Genomic DNA, 17,938 nt, shown 5'->3' with positions numbered 1-17,938 from the left:
CTTAGTATCATCTGCAAACTTTGATACTTTGCTACTAATTCCTATATCTAAATCGTTAATGTACACCAAGAAAAGAAGAGGTCCTAGCACTGATCCTTGGGGTACCCCACTAACCACTTCCTTCCACTCAGACATTGCCCCATTTAATACTACTCTCTGTTTCCTATCAGAAAGCCATTCACTAATCCAATCAACTAACCTACCCCTATCCCATGTAGTCTCAATTTGTACACTAGCCTCCTATGCGGTACCTTATCAAACGCCTTGCTAAAATCTAGATATATAACATCTATGCTATTTCCATCATCTAACTCCTTGGTAATATATTCTAAGATATCGAGCAAATTTGTAAGACAGGACCTCCCTGATCTAAAGCCATGTTGGGTATCTCTAATTAATCTATTCTCATTTAAATGCTCCCAAATACTACCCTTAATGATTTTCTCTAGTATCTTACATACTATACTAGTTAAACTGATCGGTCTATAATTATTCGCATCATCCTTCCTACCTTTTTAAATATTGGAGTAACATTAGCTAACTTCCAGTCCTGAGGTATCTCAGCAAACCTAAGTGATCTTTCAAAGATTAACTTAAGTGCTTCAGAAATACTGTCTACACCCTCCCTAAGTACTCTGGCATGTAGCTCATCAGGACCACTAGCTTTCCTATCGTCTAGTTCAAGAATAAATTTCCTAATAATTCCCGGTTTTATATCAATATTTTCTAAAGCTCTTAAACTACTCGTCGCACTGTTTGTAACAGGATTTCCTATTCTTTCCTAGTAAATACTGAAGAAAATTGTTCATTCAATAATTCTACTATGTCTTCATTTTGATCCACTACTACACCATCTTTTCTGAGTGGTCCAATCCTATCCTTATTTCTTTTATCACTGACCTTGTAATAACTATATAATTTTTGGGATCTTTACTCCCAGCTCTAGCTAGTTTTATCTCTGCCTGCCTTTTACTTTTTTTATAACCTTACTCAAATCATCCCTGACCTGTCTGTACCTAATCAAATCTACATCTTCCCACTTTTCTGCAACTCTCTGTATGCCCTCTTCTTCTCTCTGATCTGGCTACCTATCTCATGAGTCCACCATAATGGCTTCCTGTTTCTCTGCCTTATATCTTTGTAAGGGATACACTGCATCACTATACCCTTTACTACAACCTTAAAAATATCCCACATCTCCTGTGCAGTTTTATTTCCAAAACTATCTTCCCAGTTTACCTCTCCTAATAACTGACGTAACCTACCATAATTGCCTTTCTGATAGTTTGGGACTCTAGTCTTATTCACTATATTATCCCTACTGGAATTAATGATAAATCTAATTATATGATGGTCACTGTTTGCTAAAGTCTCTCCTACCTCAACTTCCTTTAAACAATGCTCAATATTTGTTAGTACTATGTCTAAAACCTTCCTCCCCCTAGTAGGTTTATCTACCATCTGCACTAAATAGTTATCCTGAAAACTTTCCATAAACTTATTTTCACTAGCATCTCCTACCATCCTCTCCCAGTTTACTGACTTAAGATTAAAATCCCTAAGATAATTGTCTGACTAGTACACCCCTATTTATCTCATCTACCATAAGGTTGTCTACATCTGCTGACTGGTTAGGTGGTCTATAAAAAGCTCCTACTCTAATAACCTTACTTTTGTTTACTCTAACATCCAGCCATAAGGACTCTACTCTGTTATCTACCTTAATACCATTAACCTGACTGGAAATGAAGGATTTTTTTACATAAATAACTACTCCTCCACCTATCCTACCAATTCTCTGGTGTAAATACATAATGTATCCATCTACTTCATATTCTTTCCTATTTTCCTAAACTTTTCCTCATTTACCCATGCCTCTGTGACACATACAACATCTAAGTCCTCCTCAACTATATAACTAGATAACTCGTCCTTCTTGTTCCTAAGACTCCTGGCATTTACATAAAAACATTTAAGTCCTGCTACCTTCCTAGATGCTGTCTCCTTATTTGGAATCCTAATCTTATTCTCTCCTATTTGCACCTGGAAATCTTTCCTAATCTTTTCACTATCTCTGTTTATCCTATCTAATTTATGTCTAGCATCTTTCTTCTGGAATGCATTTGCTACCTCACCCCCTACACTCCATCCCAACTCCCCTCCAGACATCTACTCAGCACATCCACACCCTTCCTACTCAGATGCACACCATCCCTAGCATACAAATCCCTTCGCCCATAGAACCTATCCCATACATCCACAAAGCTGACACCCACATCCTTACACATCCCTTTTACCCGATCATTCACACCAATGGCTCTAGACAATCATTCCCTGCTAACATACACACGAGGCAAGATTCCTGACACTACACACCTCTTACCACTCTCTCTTATCTTGCCTAACATTTCCCGAAATCTTGCCACTAACTAACATCGCTGTTATATGGCACAGCTCTATGTAAGGGCAAACGATGCAGTGACAATTCCTTTATTTTTCATAGCAAACCCTATCAGTTTTATTCTGTTTGTAAGCAGCCTCTGCCAGTTCATGGTGTTTTGTTCTTTTCTTTTCAATGCTGGTCTTGTCATCTCCATGAACAGTAGCTAAGGATACCTTAAAAACGTCACATTTCTCACATGTATCCTGAAGTGGGTGATGAAACGACAGATTGAAGTCTTTGTTGAACACTTTTCTATAAGTGTCTTCCTTTTCTGGAGTAATGTTGTTCTCTTGGCAGTGTTCTTTGTACAAGCAATACATCTGAGTTATGGTAAAATCAGGAACAACAAACTCATAAAATTTGCTGAAATAATACTTTTCCGTGTCCTGTTAACAGTACGCCATGCAAAAAAGGCCATTGTTGACATTGGCCTTACACTGACACTTATCATCTCTTAAATTGCGTAATACAAGAAGGGCCAATCAAGACACTGGCCGTTCTAACACAAAGATTTCTGACTGAACATTGACTTTGCCTCAGAACAGACCTGATGTGGCTTCCCTACCATGCCACCGACTTTAGCCGTTGTAGCACTGACAGAAACGTGTAATTCCAATTCCCTGTTAGGCTTATCTCAAAAGGGCCATTTTCCTTGTTCTCGAGTTTTAAAATTAAAGTCATAACTGGAAGGAGTTTATGACCTCGTGCAAGCGATACTTTTTACGCACGAAAATTGTTCCTTTCAAATGTAATGGTTTCTTCTGGAGCTTATTAAAATGGTTCGGTGAAAGCAAAGAGTTTAGTTTCAAAGAAACGCTCCTGGCAGTCTAATAGCAGAAGAAGCTATCAGTGGCGTAAGACAGTAGAAGATGTTTGCAGACGATTAATTCCTGGTATAATGAAACAAGCACACTGTTATTCTAAAGAGCAAATGGACATGTATACTGTTATTTTAATCATCATCGTTTTTACTGTAGTTATATTGTAGTTTATAAAACAGCTTCGCCGAACGTTACTTATTTTTGATACTATAACTTACCAATCACAGCCTCATAAACCAAAAGTTAATGCAGCTGTTTGGTTTTCCTTGTCTACTCATTCGATTCAGCCTATAGGCCTCACACAGTTCTTACAGTACTGTCTGAGTAGCTTGGGGTTTTTTTTTTTTCAGTGAAGAGACGAGATACGACCAGTTTGGAATATTGTGATGAGTTTCTTTTTTGAGATTCAACCCACAAGTTTCGAATCTTCACCTTTGAAAAGAGCGTAAACTCCACTGAAAAATTCGTAGTCCTTGTCTAGATTGGTGGAAGGAAAGGGAGAAGAGAGACGCTTGGCCATCTGAGGAGGAGGACCCTTGCGATTAGACGGAGTGGTAGCTGCTAAGAGGGACAAAAGGGAGAATATGGCGACGAGGATATCACAGGATTAATCTTGTTCTTTTCTTAGTATGATAGATAACAGGATAACATAGGCCAGAGAACGATAACGAGGAGAGTCTTGTCACAACAGCACGATGTTATTATTATTATCATTATTATATCTTCTTTTCGTGTAGAGAAGTAAATGAAAAGGAGGCAAAGGGAAGAGATAAGTCTAGGAAGTAATCTTATCATAGGGAATAGGAAAAAAAAAAAAAAGAACGGAAGGGAGCTAATATATCATCGTTTCGTAACCACAAAATTATTCAATCTATTTTTTTATTTTTTTTATTGTGGAACGTAGATAGATCACCGGAAAAGGAAGTAAAAAGGTTATAGTGTGAAGATTGAATTCTAGAAAGAGAGGTGGGAATGGTAGAAAGACGACGCAGAGAGGGATATAACTCCTTGTTGCAACACTGAAGAATTAATCTTCTCGTCCTCTCTTAGAGCAGACAGGTAAATGTTAAAAGAACGAAAAGAACATCTGAGGAGACTCTGGAGCAATCTTTAATAGAGACAAAGTGAGCAAGAGCAGAAGGAGCGGACAAGATGAAAATATAGACTTGTATACATAACTACAAAACTACTTTTCCCCTCTAATAGTTACATTAAAAACGCAGAAGACATTGGACTAAAAGAGGAACGGAACTAGAAATTCTGTCCTATTACATATTTTTTTCTTCACCTCCCAGGGTAAGAAAGTTAATAAGTAAACTCAAAAATCCAATGCAAAGACCCCATAGATTTTTCATGGCAGTTGTTTAAGTCCTTGTCTGCATGACGTGAGGGCCTGACTACTAGGCGCCGGTGGAAGTCAATATGATGTGTATCTTAGTGTTACTTTTAGGTACGAGAAAGTTGAGGCGCCGCATCCTAAAATATTTCGCAATTTCATTTCGACATTTCACTATGCTACAAAAGGTACTAGTTAATATTTTTTCAGGTGTATTTTCATGTTTCTAGTAATAGTTTAAGAAGCATTCCACATCATCAGTAGCAACGATTGATCGAAAACCTTGAAAACTCGAACGAACATCTGTGTGGACTTTGAAAACATTTCTTTCATCATCTTAATTACTTACAACAGTATTTAATGAATGTTGCTAGGCTGTTAAAGCGTATTTTCATGGGTTTTTTTTTGTAAAAATTGTGTAATAGATATTTTCCATTGTAAAAAACAAATATCTTTGAGGCTCTTTTAATGTAGTGATGGATGTCCAATGAATTCCAAAATGTTGTTCTACTATTCATTTTACCATCAAATGGGTAATAGTTGATATTTGTCAACACGGTCACACAAACTATAACCTTAAACAAAGTATTAGTAATAATATAAATCACAAAGTTTCCCACAAAAAAGTCACGATCTTGACACAAAATTAAGAAACTATCGCTTCCTATTTCCAAGTGGACTGCGTAACACGGAAAACCTCATTCCTAAACCTCTCCTAACACTGCATTACTTTCCTGCCTCTTCTCCAACTGACCAAAAGTTCTCGTCGAGTGCCTAAACTTTTCTCCAAACTCATCGCGCAGCCTCTCACCCTAATTTACATGCCAATTTTTTTTTTTTTTTTTTTTTTGTATAATGATTTCTCTCTCTCTCTCTCTCTCTCTCTCTCTCTCTCTCTCTCTCTCTCTCTCTCTCTCTCTCTCTCTCCTTATCCATTATTTACGTTCCTTCTCTATTTCCCTCTTTTAGTTCTTTGTTTCCTTCAAGAATACGTGGCGCCACCTTGAGAGGGTTCACACAACTACCCTCAGTGTTTCCCTACTCAACTATCTTCCCCTCTCTATCGTATTTCAATCTCTTCTATCACCTTTCTCACGGAACTCCCTGAGTCTCTACTACGTACTACACTTCATCCTCCCCATCCACTCTTGAAACCCTGCACGACATCCTTTTCCATCCCCATCCTCTCCCACACCTGCTCCTTTACTCATCCCAAACCTCAAGGCCGTGATATCAATTTTCCCGTCTTTGTTATCTTCTAGTCAGTCCATTTGCGTGCTCCTCCCCTGGGTATTTTAGCAGCTTTACGCCACCTGACAGCCTTCAAGGAAGCGAGGTGAGGGCCATCATCAGGCTAAGGCCAGAGTAAACTTGGCACGGAGCAGGATATTGGTTTTCCAGGCCGCCATAAAAACCTAATCCTCCTCCTCCTCACCATCATCAGCCTGCATGATTCCAGAGAACAGAGACCTCCTCCAGTAGTCAGAAGGTGTGGTGCCCCGAACCTAGATACCATGTTAGTTTGACTTGGCGAACATATCATTATTTGGTCTGATCCTCTCAATTATTCACTCAATTTTCCTTATTCACAAGGGGGACCTAAGAGTAAAGACAAAGTCGGGAAGACAAAGTTTCTAATGATTCTCTTTCCCAATAAAGAAAGCGAATGAAGAGTAAAAAAGAGCCAGTTCAGATATTAGCGGTGCCTTAACAATGTCCTCTCTAAACAAGCTCTAAACAAGGAAGGAGAATGGGGGAAATAACTACCTATGTTTAATATGATTCCTCTTATCTAGTTAGCTCCACTGATTCTAACAATACGCAAGGCTCTCCTCCTCACCCAAAGATCCCATACTAACCTAATATGAATACACCCCCCCCTTCTCTCTCTCTCTCTCTCTCTCTCTCACTCTCACTCTCTCTCTCTCTCTCTCTCTCTCTCTCTCTCTCTCTATATATATATATATATATATATATATATATATATATATATATATATATATATATATATATATATATATATATATATATATATATATATATATATATATATATATATATATATATATATATATATATATATATATATATATATATATATATATATATATATATATATATATATATATATATATATATATATATATATATATATATATATATATATATATATATATATATATATATATATATATATATATATATACATACATACATACATACATACATACATACATACATACATACATACATACATACATACAAACATAGATAAATAGATAGATAAATAGACAGATAGGTAGATAGATAAATAGATACAAATAGATAGATCTAGTAACGAGAACAAGTCGACAAGCCACGGAAGGAAAAATGTGAGAAAGATACTGAAGTACATACAATATAACACAATACTTACAACACAAGAAAAAAAGTAAGTGTGATAAGAGAAGAAAAACTCAACACGCTACAACCGCAACCTTGAAACTCTCGACACGGATGCTAAAAAAACTTTGTCATGGATTATCCCTCCCTGTGCATCCCGGAGATGTTCAAGTGCCCATTCAAGTAGGATCATTCGAGGAGCCAGCTCAAGGATTGGTGCATGCTCTTTATGTGCATTTACTACATGGAAGAATCTAGCGACAATTTACTCCGGTTCCAATTGCAAATTAACACATAGGCCTATCAAAGTAACGCACACACACACACACACACACACACACACACACACACACACACACACACACACACACACACACACACACACACACTTACTGCCAAGTGTCCCTATGTAAGTTGAGTAGAAAAAGCCCTCAATTGTGTTCGTCAATATGTCACTGTACTAACTCCGATGTTGAAACAGTCCCCAGTATTGTCAGTATTCTTCAACAATTCCATTTCTCAACACCATTATTTTCAAAGGTGATCGAGATAATTATTAAGTTCTCAAGGATGTTTCTCTTTTGATAGTGTAGAGCGTTTGCTGAATATGACTGCAATCATACAGACTGGCCTTTGAAAGGTAACTTCCCCTGCAGCTACTGAAAGTAGCCGAGATTAGAACCCAAACAAGTTTAAAAATACGGGGCTTAGGTATAAGACAGATGGGAAAGACAAAATCAGGCACAGTTCCAGAGTTTTTGTTTGAATGAACTACAGCAATAATGAAATCCACTAAGTTCTGAAAGACGAAAATGCCCAGAAATTAATTAAGAAAGAACAAAAGGGAGCTAGCTAGAGCTAAATCCGTCAATTCCCTCAATTAAGATGTCCTAATGAGTGCCTTACTATCTCTCGCCTCAATAGTGGCACAGCTATCATTATCGAAAGGTAAAATGAAGTAATATAATGTGTGCCATTGAACCTAAAGAGGGACAACACGATACAAGTCAACAGAGTTATCAACTCCAGATACCTGTTAGTTCCAATTATATCCCTTAGATGTAAAAAGAGGCAATACGGTGGAAAATATTTTCATTAGCAGTTCTTTTCAGGAATTAATGATTGAGTAACAGGGTTAAAGATGCCTATCACTTTAAATACTTGCACTGAGTCGAGATTTCCTAGTCTTACTATAATGAGAGCGACTGTACCTTCTTTTTGCCAATTAGACTATTGTTAGATTTCTCCTTTCTTTTGTTTTCTTTTCGCACCGTCTGTTACTGTTAAACGCGCACACGAGAGAGAGAGAGAGAGAGAGAGAGAGAGAGAGAGAGAGAGAGAGAGAGAGAGAGAGAGAGAGAGAGAGAGAGAGAGAGAGAGAGAGTGTCAAAATAGGAATTGAACATTTGTTATTTTAGTTATGAACCTGATCAACGAGTGCTATGCAGCCACCTTGTCTTTCATAACTTATCACTCAAACCTTGTCTGACATTAGCGTAGATCATTGTCATCACAATAAATAAATAAATAAATAAACAAACAAACAAATAAATACATAAATAAATAAATAAATACATCATATATGAATTACTGAATGGTGCATCATGTAGGGAAAGATTTTACCACTCAATACTCAATATTTTTCGATGGCAACGTTTCCTGGTTATCTGGAGCGTTTCTGATCGCACCCCAGTTCCTGTGAAGTAATTAGAGAACATTGGACTTGAAACAGATCAATTACCATTCAAGTCTCAAAAATGATCAGAGGAATTGAATGAAACACGGAAATGCAGCCTCGGTCATTGATCCTGATTATCTCTATTCGTATGTCTTCCACAGTTCATTAGTGATCTTGTAGTACTTGGGAGTGTTGGTCTGTCATTTGCCACCTCTTGGTTTGGCTCTTTGAATACTAGCGTCGCCATCGCCTTCATCTTTAGAAGCAGCACCACCACAGTAATCCCATCACAGTCACTTCATCACCTCCTCATTCACCACCACAGCAGAAAAAAAGGGTTGCTAATTATTTTCACTCTACTAACAATCTAATCACATTCACCAATTTTTTTTTTCCTTTTTTAACAGTGGAAGTTTCCCGAGCGAGTTCTACTATTTTGAAAAAAATGCATACATAAAGGTTAAATTTTCGATAAAAGCAGCCACCGTGGCAAGAAACAGCAACAAAGGATAATCTCTTAAAATAATAATATAACTCGCAAATTTGATAAGATGCACAATTACCCTCCGAGTGTGTGAAAAAGAAAAGCCAATTCCCTCCTCAAGTTATCTTTTCCTCTTCAACCTTCTCCTTTTTTACTCGTTTATCCTCCTCTTTCTTCACCTCACTTTTAACCAACATCCTCCTTCTTTCTCCCCTTTCATTTCCTCACTATTCCTGTTCTTCCTTCTCCTCTTCCACCTCGTTTCTCTTCTTTTTTCTCCTCGTTTCTCTTCCAACAACCTCTTTCTTTTTCTTCGTTCATTTCTTCACCTTTCTTACTCGTCCTTCTCCTCTGCTTCCTCCTCCATCTCGTCTCTGTCCCCCAATACGTTCAGACACAGACTTATGACATCATCAAGTCCCACATTAACGAAAGATGTCAATTTCATCACGAAAAGGCTGCCTGGGCTGAAAATTACTACCTGCCACCACCACTCCACGTGAAGCACTTAGCTTGACTGGGAACGGCGAGACTGGGGCAGTGTGTGCTGACTTCCTGACTTGTAAAGAGAAAGAATAGACTTTTCATTTATTCCAGCGTGTTTTAACTAACTTTAGAGTAAGTTACAATGGTTTTCAAAGACGTTTTCTCGTTCTTAGCATTATATTAACAAGTTTTATTCATCACCAATAGAAAAATACATCAGTGGCAACCGGATTTTTCTTTGCTATGATTTTTAAAAGCAATTCGGGCATTTTGAAATATGTGAAGCCAAACTGCCAGAAAATATTAACGTATCTGATCATCTGTAACACTGTATTATTAGCAACAGTAACACAATTCTCTCTCACACACACTCTCTCTCTCTCTCTCTCTCTCTCTCTCTCTCTCTCTCTCTCTCTCTCTCTCTCTCTCGTTTTTCTTACTTTAATTTGCTTTATTTTTATTTTAGTGTTTTCCTCTCGCTGTCCGCCTTACATTTCTTTGTTTCTCCTTGTGCTTAATTTTGGCTTCATTCGTTTTCTTTTACCCTTTCTTCTTTCCTTTTACCTTTATTTCCACATTCATTTATGCTATCTTAAATTTTGAGAGAGAGAGAGAGAGAGAGAGAGAGAGAGAGAGAGAGAGAGAGAGAGAGAGAGAGAGAGAGAGAGAGAGCAGTATCACAGTTTAGACTTTAGACACTCTCTGAAGTTAACGTAACCTTTTAGAACACAACAATGTATGGAACCTTCCACAACATTGTCCGCAGAGAGCTCCAGCATTTCATTGTAACCTCACACCAGCTGCTCAAAGGCCCAGACAGGCCCGTCAGATCTCATATAACACGTGCATATTGAACAACAATACGGACGGGCAGTGTGGGCGGCCTAAGCTGACACTGGAATGAAAAGCAAATGAGGAATGATTTACAATAACCGACCCTTTCAGTGTTTTCTTTCCACGCTATTTTCCTCACTATGTTCCATCATCTAGGTCGTCTCTTTTCGTTCCATACGTTATGAATATTATGTAGCCTGACAGCCTTATTACCATACATATAGAAAAGTGTCATACGCTCGTATACGGGAGCGCGTCATCCTGAAAGGTCACGCAGCTTGCGACACTTTGTCTACTCATTAAGAAATTAAAATCAAAAGTACGCTGGAAATTATTAGTTTGTTCTAAAAAGTGTATCTCCTTAAACAACTAATATTATAATGAAAAAACGTTCTTAGAATATAATACCATTAACATTTAATATTCTGGAACAAGTAAAACGTTTTATTTTCTCACAACTTACTTTTAGAGACCATTAAGATGATTACTCATGTTCTTAAGAGCGACTTTTCCAGTGATGGTGAGTGGTCTTTGTTGAATTATCAATAAAGTCATGAAAATATCCTTGACAAGTTCACAAGTAACTTTCAATAAAGTTTGCTAAAGGTAAGAAAAATACTTTAAGGTGTCCTGTTCATGCACAGTTATGAAGGGGTCGAGGTGATTGAGAAGGCGTCACCCTGTCGCTTAGTATTGTGTTTACCGTGAACCATGTTTAAATTCAACCTTTCATCTGTGAGCACGGCACGATAGTTTCCACACCATCTCTCAATCATTGTCGATGTTACACATACTCTAATATAATTGTGCGTTGAATATGGAAATTTCCCCAAGCAAAATCATTTCAAATTCCACGATGATGAAGACGCGAAGGCAGTGAAGCAATCTGCAGAGATGGAATGTCGCGAGCAGAGCGAGGATTAAAGCAGCAACTTCGTCAGCGGGCAACAGGTGGGTGCGAATCAAGGGCAGCTGGTATGATGATGGATTGCTGCTATTGCCAATCATTATTCGCGGGCTGATGTGTATATTCTAAAGTGCGTAATTTCAAATGTAATGTAACTGTGTGTGTGTGTGTGTGTGTGTGTGTGTGTGAATCACTGTGGACATTAACAAAAAGAAGCTTATAGAAATTACAAAATCGCTAGACGACCACTACAGCTTATCGAGTCGCATGCATCATCATAAAATCCCCTTATTACCAATGCTAATTACGAGGACACATACTAATGGCTGCTAACTCTATACATCACAAGAAAGAGTGGAAGTAGTGGAAGCTTAAAAGAAAGTTAGGAGGACTGAAGAAGACGACCAATGCCGAGGAAAATGTGGAATAATCGTATCACACACACACACACACACAGAGAGAGAGAGAGAGAGAGAGAGAGAGAGAGAGAGAGAGAGAGAGAGAGAGAGTGTGTGTAATTCACCTTGGTCGTCTGCTGGTCACCCAGCCAGTCTTCCCCATTACGGAGCGAGCTCAGAGCTCATAGACCGATCTTCGGGTAGGACCGAGACCACAACACACTCCACACACCGGGAAAGCGAGGCCACAACCCCTCGAGTTACATCCCGTACCTATTTACTGCTAGGTGAACAGGGGCCACACATTAAGAGGTTTGCCCATTTGCCTCGCCGCTTACCGGGACTCGAACCCGGGCCTCTCGATTGTGAGTCGAGCGTGCTAACCACTACACTACGCGGTGTGTGTGTGTGTGTGTGTGTGTGTGTGTGTGTGTGTGTGTGTGTGTGTGTGTGTGTGTGTGTGTGTGTACATCATTGACAGAGCCTAATGAAGAATACGGCGAATAAAGAAAAGTTAACACAAAGCTCAAAATCGACAAAGAAACTTCATTCACAGCCACCTGCTTCCATACACATTCACCTAATTCTTACAGCTTCCACAAGTAACACCTTCCTGAAAACCATTACTGTTTAACTTAGAGAAAGCACAGAATTTTGTCATTGCAACATAGTTTATCATTATGAGTGTCCCCTTCATATGAAAACTGTCCAAAACAAATCAATAGTTCACTTCTTTAAATAGACATGAATAATTAGCAAAAATGGAAGTTGTTAAGCGCCAAAGTACGTCGCTACAGAGACCATAAACAGGGAAGAAGAAAGCATGGAAGAGGAGGAAAAAGAAGGAGCAACAAACGGCAGTCTCTTCAACGAGTTTATAAAGCAAATGGCACACACTGACAGTGAATGAATAAAGGTAATAAATCAAGGCAGTGCCAGAAAGAAAAGGTCATCCGTAAAAGGTTCAGCAATAAATCAACTTAATAAATTATATCAATCTTCATCTACATACAAAGAAAAATACAGGGTGTCCGTGAGTTAAGGTAAACACTTCAGGATTTGATAAATCAAGTAATTCGAAGTAGAAAAAAATTTACACAGATATACTGTGTTTTGCTTTATTTTGCAAGAAAAAGAAGTATAGGTTGTGTCACGTGTGTCGCGGGAACTGCTCGCCTGGTTGGACCTCCACCTCTCTCCCTGCCACCAGTATGCAGGATTTTTTGTGTGTTTACAATGTATACAGTCAAAGCCTTATAGTAATCAGATAACAAATGACAAAATAATTTTTTTGTATGTGTCAGTGAAGAAAAGTTACACGTGGCACACCAATACATTGGTTGTTAATTGCTACTTTTTAAATATATGTACTGTACATGGAAACTTACCCGCTTCATGACAATCATTCCCGCCCCTCCTGTAATACTCTTGACCTGATGTCAGATTCTGTCTTGTTCCTTGAATTTTCCCCCTTTCATTCTTGTACTGATGGTGGTGATTTATAGTGTTACCTGGACGATACTGAGCTGCATTCCCATCACAGAATGAATAAATATGTCATGAATATCATGACCGAATACCCAATGTTATTGAATGTGAAAGACATCTTCACCGTAACAAAAAGATGTGTTTTGACAGTCAGCTGATTGGCAAGAGTCGCAAGACATATCACTTAGGTGTCAAGCCGTCTTTTTTTTTTTTTTTACGGTAAAGCCTATAGCGCCTGTAGGCACACTTGAAGAGTGTATGGGAAGCGCTGTTCAGCTTCCGCCCATTAGTGGCGCAGGCAATTTTATTTATAGTGGTACCCATATTAGGGCCCATATCACCGCCCAAGCTCATCTTGAGTGTAATCACCTAGAACCTGGGTATCATGGTGACATGTAGGTAACTTTAAACCACTCGACAAATGGCAAAGTGTTTTAAGGCTGTACGTGGTGGGATTCGAACCTACGCGTGGACGTCTGCCCGATCCCACGCTCACCACCTTATCCACTATGCCACCGCCTCCCTAATCTACTGTAGACTGAGTGTTGGAGGGATGACGGTTTCTGTGAATTGCCATGTAGTATGTATAAAAGTAGCACTTAACAATCATTGTTTTGGTGTATTACCTTCACTTTATTCACAGACACATGCAAACATTTATTTTGTTATTTTGCTAATTATTTCCCGTAAAGCTTTGACTGTGTACATTGTACACAAAAATATATCACAGTGCTGCACTACCGTAATACAGTAAGTAGCAAGGAGAGGATGGAGGGAGAGAGGCAGAGATTATTTTCAAAATACAGCACATCAACATGGAAAAAAAAATATGTAGAATGATTTTCTTTCTTTTAAACTACACTCGTTAGTTTCCTGCCTGGTCTTCTATATTAGTGAAAATATAGTGCTACCTGATAATTCAGCGGTGGTTATAAAGATTCGGCAGCATTATATTGTCCTCGAGATGCAGCACGTAAGCTTAGCAAACGAGGCCGTATTTCAAAACCCTTGAGATTCTCATAAGGATTATTTTCAAAGACAACATAGATTATAAAGCGGGTTCTCTCTCTCTCTCTCTCTCTCTCTCTCTCTCTCTCTCTCTCTCTCTCTCTCTCTCTCTCGCTAATCAGTAGAATCCTGAAAACCCTTGAAAACTACAATATCTCTACTTGAGCATGTTAAAGTTGTCAGACGATTAAGAACACAATCCTTGTTCCTGATTCTCCTCTTGCTTACGCCTACAATATTTGATCTCCTACATCAAGGAAAATATATTTACAAATTCCTGATAAGTTCGTAGTGGATGAAAAGTGCTAGCAGCTAAACAGAGAGAGAGAGAGAGAGAGAGAGAGAGAGAGAGAGAGAGAGAGAGAGAGAGAGAGAGAGAGAGAGAGAGAGAGAGAGAGAGAGAGAGAGAGAGAGAGAGTGCGTGTGTGTGTTCACTGTTTGATCTGCTGCAGTCTCTGATGGAACGGAACGAGCTCAGAGCTCATTATTTCCGATCTTCGGATAGGCCTGAGACCAGGCACACACCACACACCGGGACAAAAAGGTCACAACTCCTCGATTTACATCCCATACCTACTCACTGCTAGGTGAACAGGGGCTACACGTGAAAGGAGACACACCCAAATATCTCCACCCGGCCGGGGAATCGAACCCCGGTCCTCTGGCTTGTGAAGCCAGCGCTCTAACCACTGAGCTACCGGGTGTGTGTGTGTGTGTGTGTGTGTGTGTGTGTGAGTGTGTGTGTTTGTCGCGTTAACTTAACTTTCCATGAACTACCAACAAAAGAGTAATAGCAACTTTTCTTTTTTTTTTTTAATTTTCCTAGTGATGGTGAAAACTTTTCTTAACACGCAACTTTCATGAGTGGAGGACTCAAATATTTTGCAGAAACACGAGAAATAAATAACATCAATCATAATAAGAGAATGACTAGATGAGTCTGATTAAAGTCTAGTTTATGCATAAACTGCATAAACTAGAGTGTACGTAGATTCGTAGGGCATAAAAAGTTTTAAGTTGAGTCCTGGGGGTCTTTCTGCACGACTTTTCAGCCTAATTATCACGGGCAACACACACACACACACACACACACACACACACACACACACACATCGCGAACTCTTTAGGTTGAGGCTTCGAAACCAGCGCTTCATATCACATTTATAACATTTTCTTTTGTGAATGTTAAGTCTAATCCTTACCTTCATAGACATTAATATACTTCCTTATTGTATACTGTACTCCGGTGTCTCAGTTTGGAACAGATACTTTCAACGACTAAATAGATTCTAAAACCAAGGAGGGTTCAACAGGGTATGTTCGTGAGTGCGTTGCCCTCAAGTGTAGGTGAGCCGTCGTCTAGAGAGATCCCAGGCCTCGCTGTCAGGGTAAGTGAAGGTGGGAGAGTTTTCATGATCCTCAAGCGCATCTAATATAGTAAGGGCGAGACTAAGGATTGGCATGATAAGTGGATATGGTTATAGGAGGAGTGCCGCACCTGCTTAATTTCTTGCTGTCTTCCTTATGCTTTTATGCACTCATAGCATCTCATTCTAATCCTTAAGTTATCTAATATTTTCCATTAAGAAAGCACATACCAAATTGTGAATATATTGCTACCAAATTGTGAATAAGTTTCCTTGTTATTTCAGATATTAAAAAAATCTGGTAATTATTTATCTATAAGTATATATGAACTTTTCTTCGATCATTGACAACTTCAATATTTTCTTTGTACTATTTCTAATGTTTAGAAAAAAAATCTTTTCTTTTTTATCTATTAAGAGGATCGATTTCTTTCTTTACAGTCATTTGTAACTTTGACTTGACGCTGGTGACCTCCATCCTTCGCCCCATTAGCGGTTCTCTCTCGGGATTCCCTGCCAGACCCACATAACAAAGCGATTATTACCCTTCCTGGTTTCAGAATAACTGCCTCTCTTTTTGTTTTCTATTACCAACGACGAGTGGATATCACTAGATTTTCTTCAAATTCCCTTATTTTTCCATTTTTTGGGGGGACAGCTTTTTGTTGCCAGCCAATAGACATCACAAATTCAGTTATGAAACATTTTTAAATTAACTCTTTCTTACAAGTACCGACGTACCCTTCTTCTACCACAGATGCACTTAATCCAATTCACATATTCATTCATAATCTACAACGCCTCTCTCTCAAAATTACAATAGCTTATCTATATCTGAGTTGGTCATAATCATCCATCCTGGTTACAGCGCGTCCAAGTCTAGTATTAAATTTTGATCACGTGTTTACGTGAACTCCTTTCTTCGGTGGAATCCAATTACTTACTGTCAACGAACCACAACTTTTCACATTTTCCTAGAAATTAGGCCATAATTTTCTTATCTTATCTTCTTCGATTGCAGCGGCGACGAGATCTGAGGTGATATATTCGTGTGTGTGTGTGTGTGTGTGTGTGTGTGTGTGTGTGTGTGTGTGTGTGTGTAAAGCTTGAGCTATATCCATGTGGTCTTGTCCAATACGAGTGCCTAACAAGTCTTCCTTAGTCGTCATCAGTGTGTGGGTGTGTGGGTGGGTGGATGGGTGTCTGTATAAAACGTGACGTGTGCTTGTAGCATTACTTTAACTAATGCAGACGGAATACAGTTAAAATTCTTGATCTCCAATTCTTTTTTACCTAGCAAACACGATATCGACCTTTATGTTACCCAACACCATTATAAGTTCCTCTTTGGTTACAAACACTAGCTCTCTCTAGTCGCACTTGGCTGCTTATTTATGGTTCTTGATGCCTCTTGCCTCCAAGAGGTGCTTGAAAGGGACGAAGCAATAAGGAGTAAGTGAATATACCTATTCTCCTTTCTTTCGTTTTGGGTTTGCTTCCATTTATAGATCTCATTTATTTATTTATCGGTATTTATATTGGTTTGAAGCAAAATATTTCAACCACCATTAAAATAATAAAGATAAAACATCAGGCCAGAATGACCAAACACAAGGAAATACTCTGACATAGGCATATAAGTTATGGATTTTAGTTCGTCATCTTCTTGACTGGAATGGCTCAGTAATGAGCTAGTTAGTGCTAAGTCATTAGCAGATGAATTAGTGGATAGCAGAGACAGATGGATATCAGTAACTTTTGCTTTTTTTTATACAAGCACTGCCAAGTATAGACCTACTGAGTTCTTCAAGCTTCTCGTATTTTCTTATGTTCCAAACTTAATTAGCGTTATTACTGGACGACTCTCAAGTCTTACTTGTTTTGGCCAAGTTTGTATAGCAAGAAATGACTGATGGTAAAGTTAGAAGGGCAGTAAAGAGAGAGAGAGAGAGAGAGAGAGAGAGAGAGAGAGAGAGAGAGAGAGAGAGAGAGAGAGAGAGAGAGAGAGAGAGAGAGAGAGAGAGAGAGAGAGAGAGAGAGAGAGAGAGAGAGAGAGAGAGAGAGAGAGAGAGAGAGAGAGAGAGAGAGAGAGAGAGAGAGAGAGAGAGAGAGAGAGAGAGAGAGAGAGAGAGAGAGAGAGAGAGAGAGAGAGAGAGAGAGAGAGAGAGAGAGAGAGATGAATATGTGCTGTACCTGCATGCTATTGTTAGGGAAGTGAGAAATACTCATGTGTGTGTGTGAGAGGGGGGAAGGAAGAGAAGGTGTCTTGGTCAGAAGGAGTCTTCCTGTGTAAGTTACAAGAATGG

At 38.8% G+C, this 17,938-nt stretch overlaps 1 protein-coding gene across 1 annotated transcript in view; it reads right to left on the bottom strand.

Moving 5' to 3' along the window:
- LOC123520780 (trissin receptor-like) overlaps window positions 1-17,938 on the bottom strand; it is a 317,228-nt gene that overhangs the window by 297,122 nt on the left and 2,168 nt on the right. The window lies entirely within an intron of this gene.

The sequence above is a fragment of the Portunus trituberculatus genome, chromosome 47, assembly GCF_017591435.1.
Source record: "Portunus trituberculatus isolate SZX2019 chromosome 47, ASM1759143v1, whole genome shotgun sequence".
Lineage (NCBI taxonomy): Eukaryota > Metazoa > Arthropoda > Malacostraca > Decapoda > Portunidae > Portunus > Portunus trituberculatus.
The sequence above is the reverse complement of the archived record's forward strand: the minus strand, read 5'-3'. Positions and strand labels throughout refer to the sequence as shown.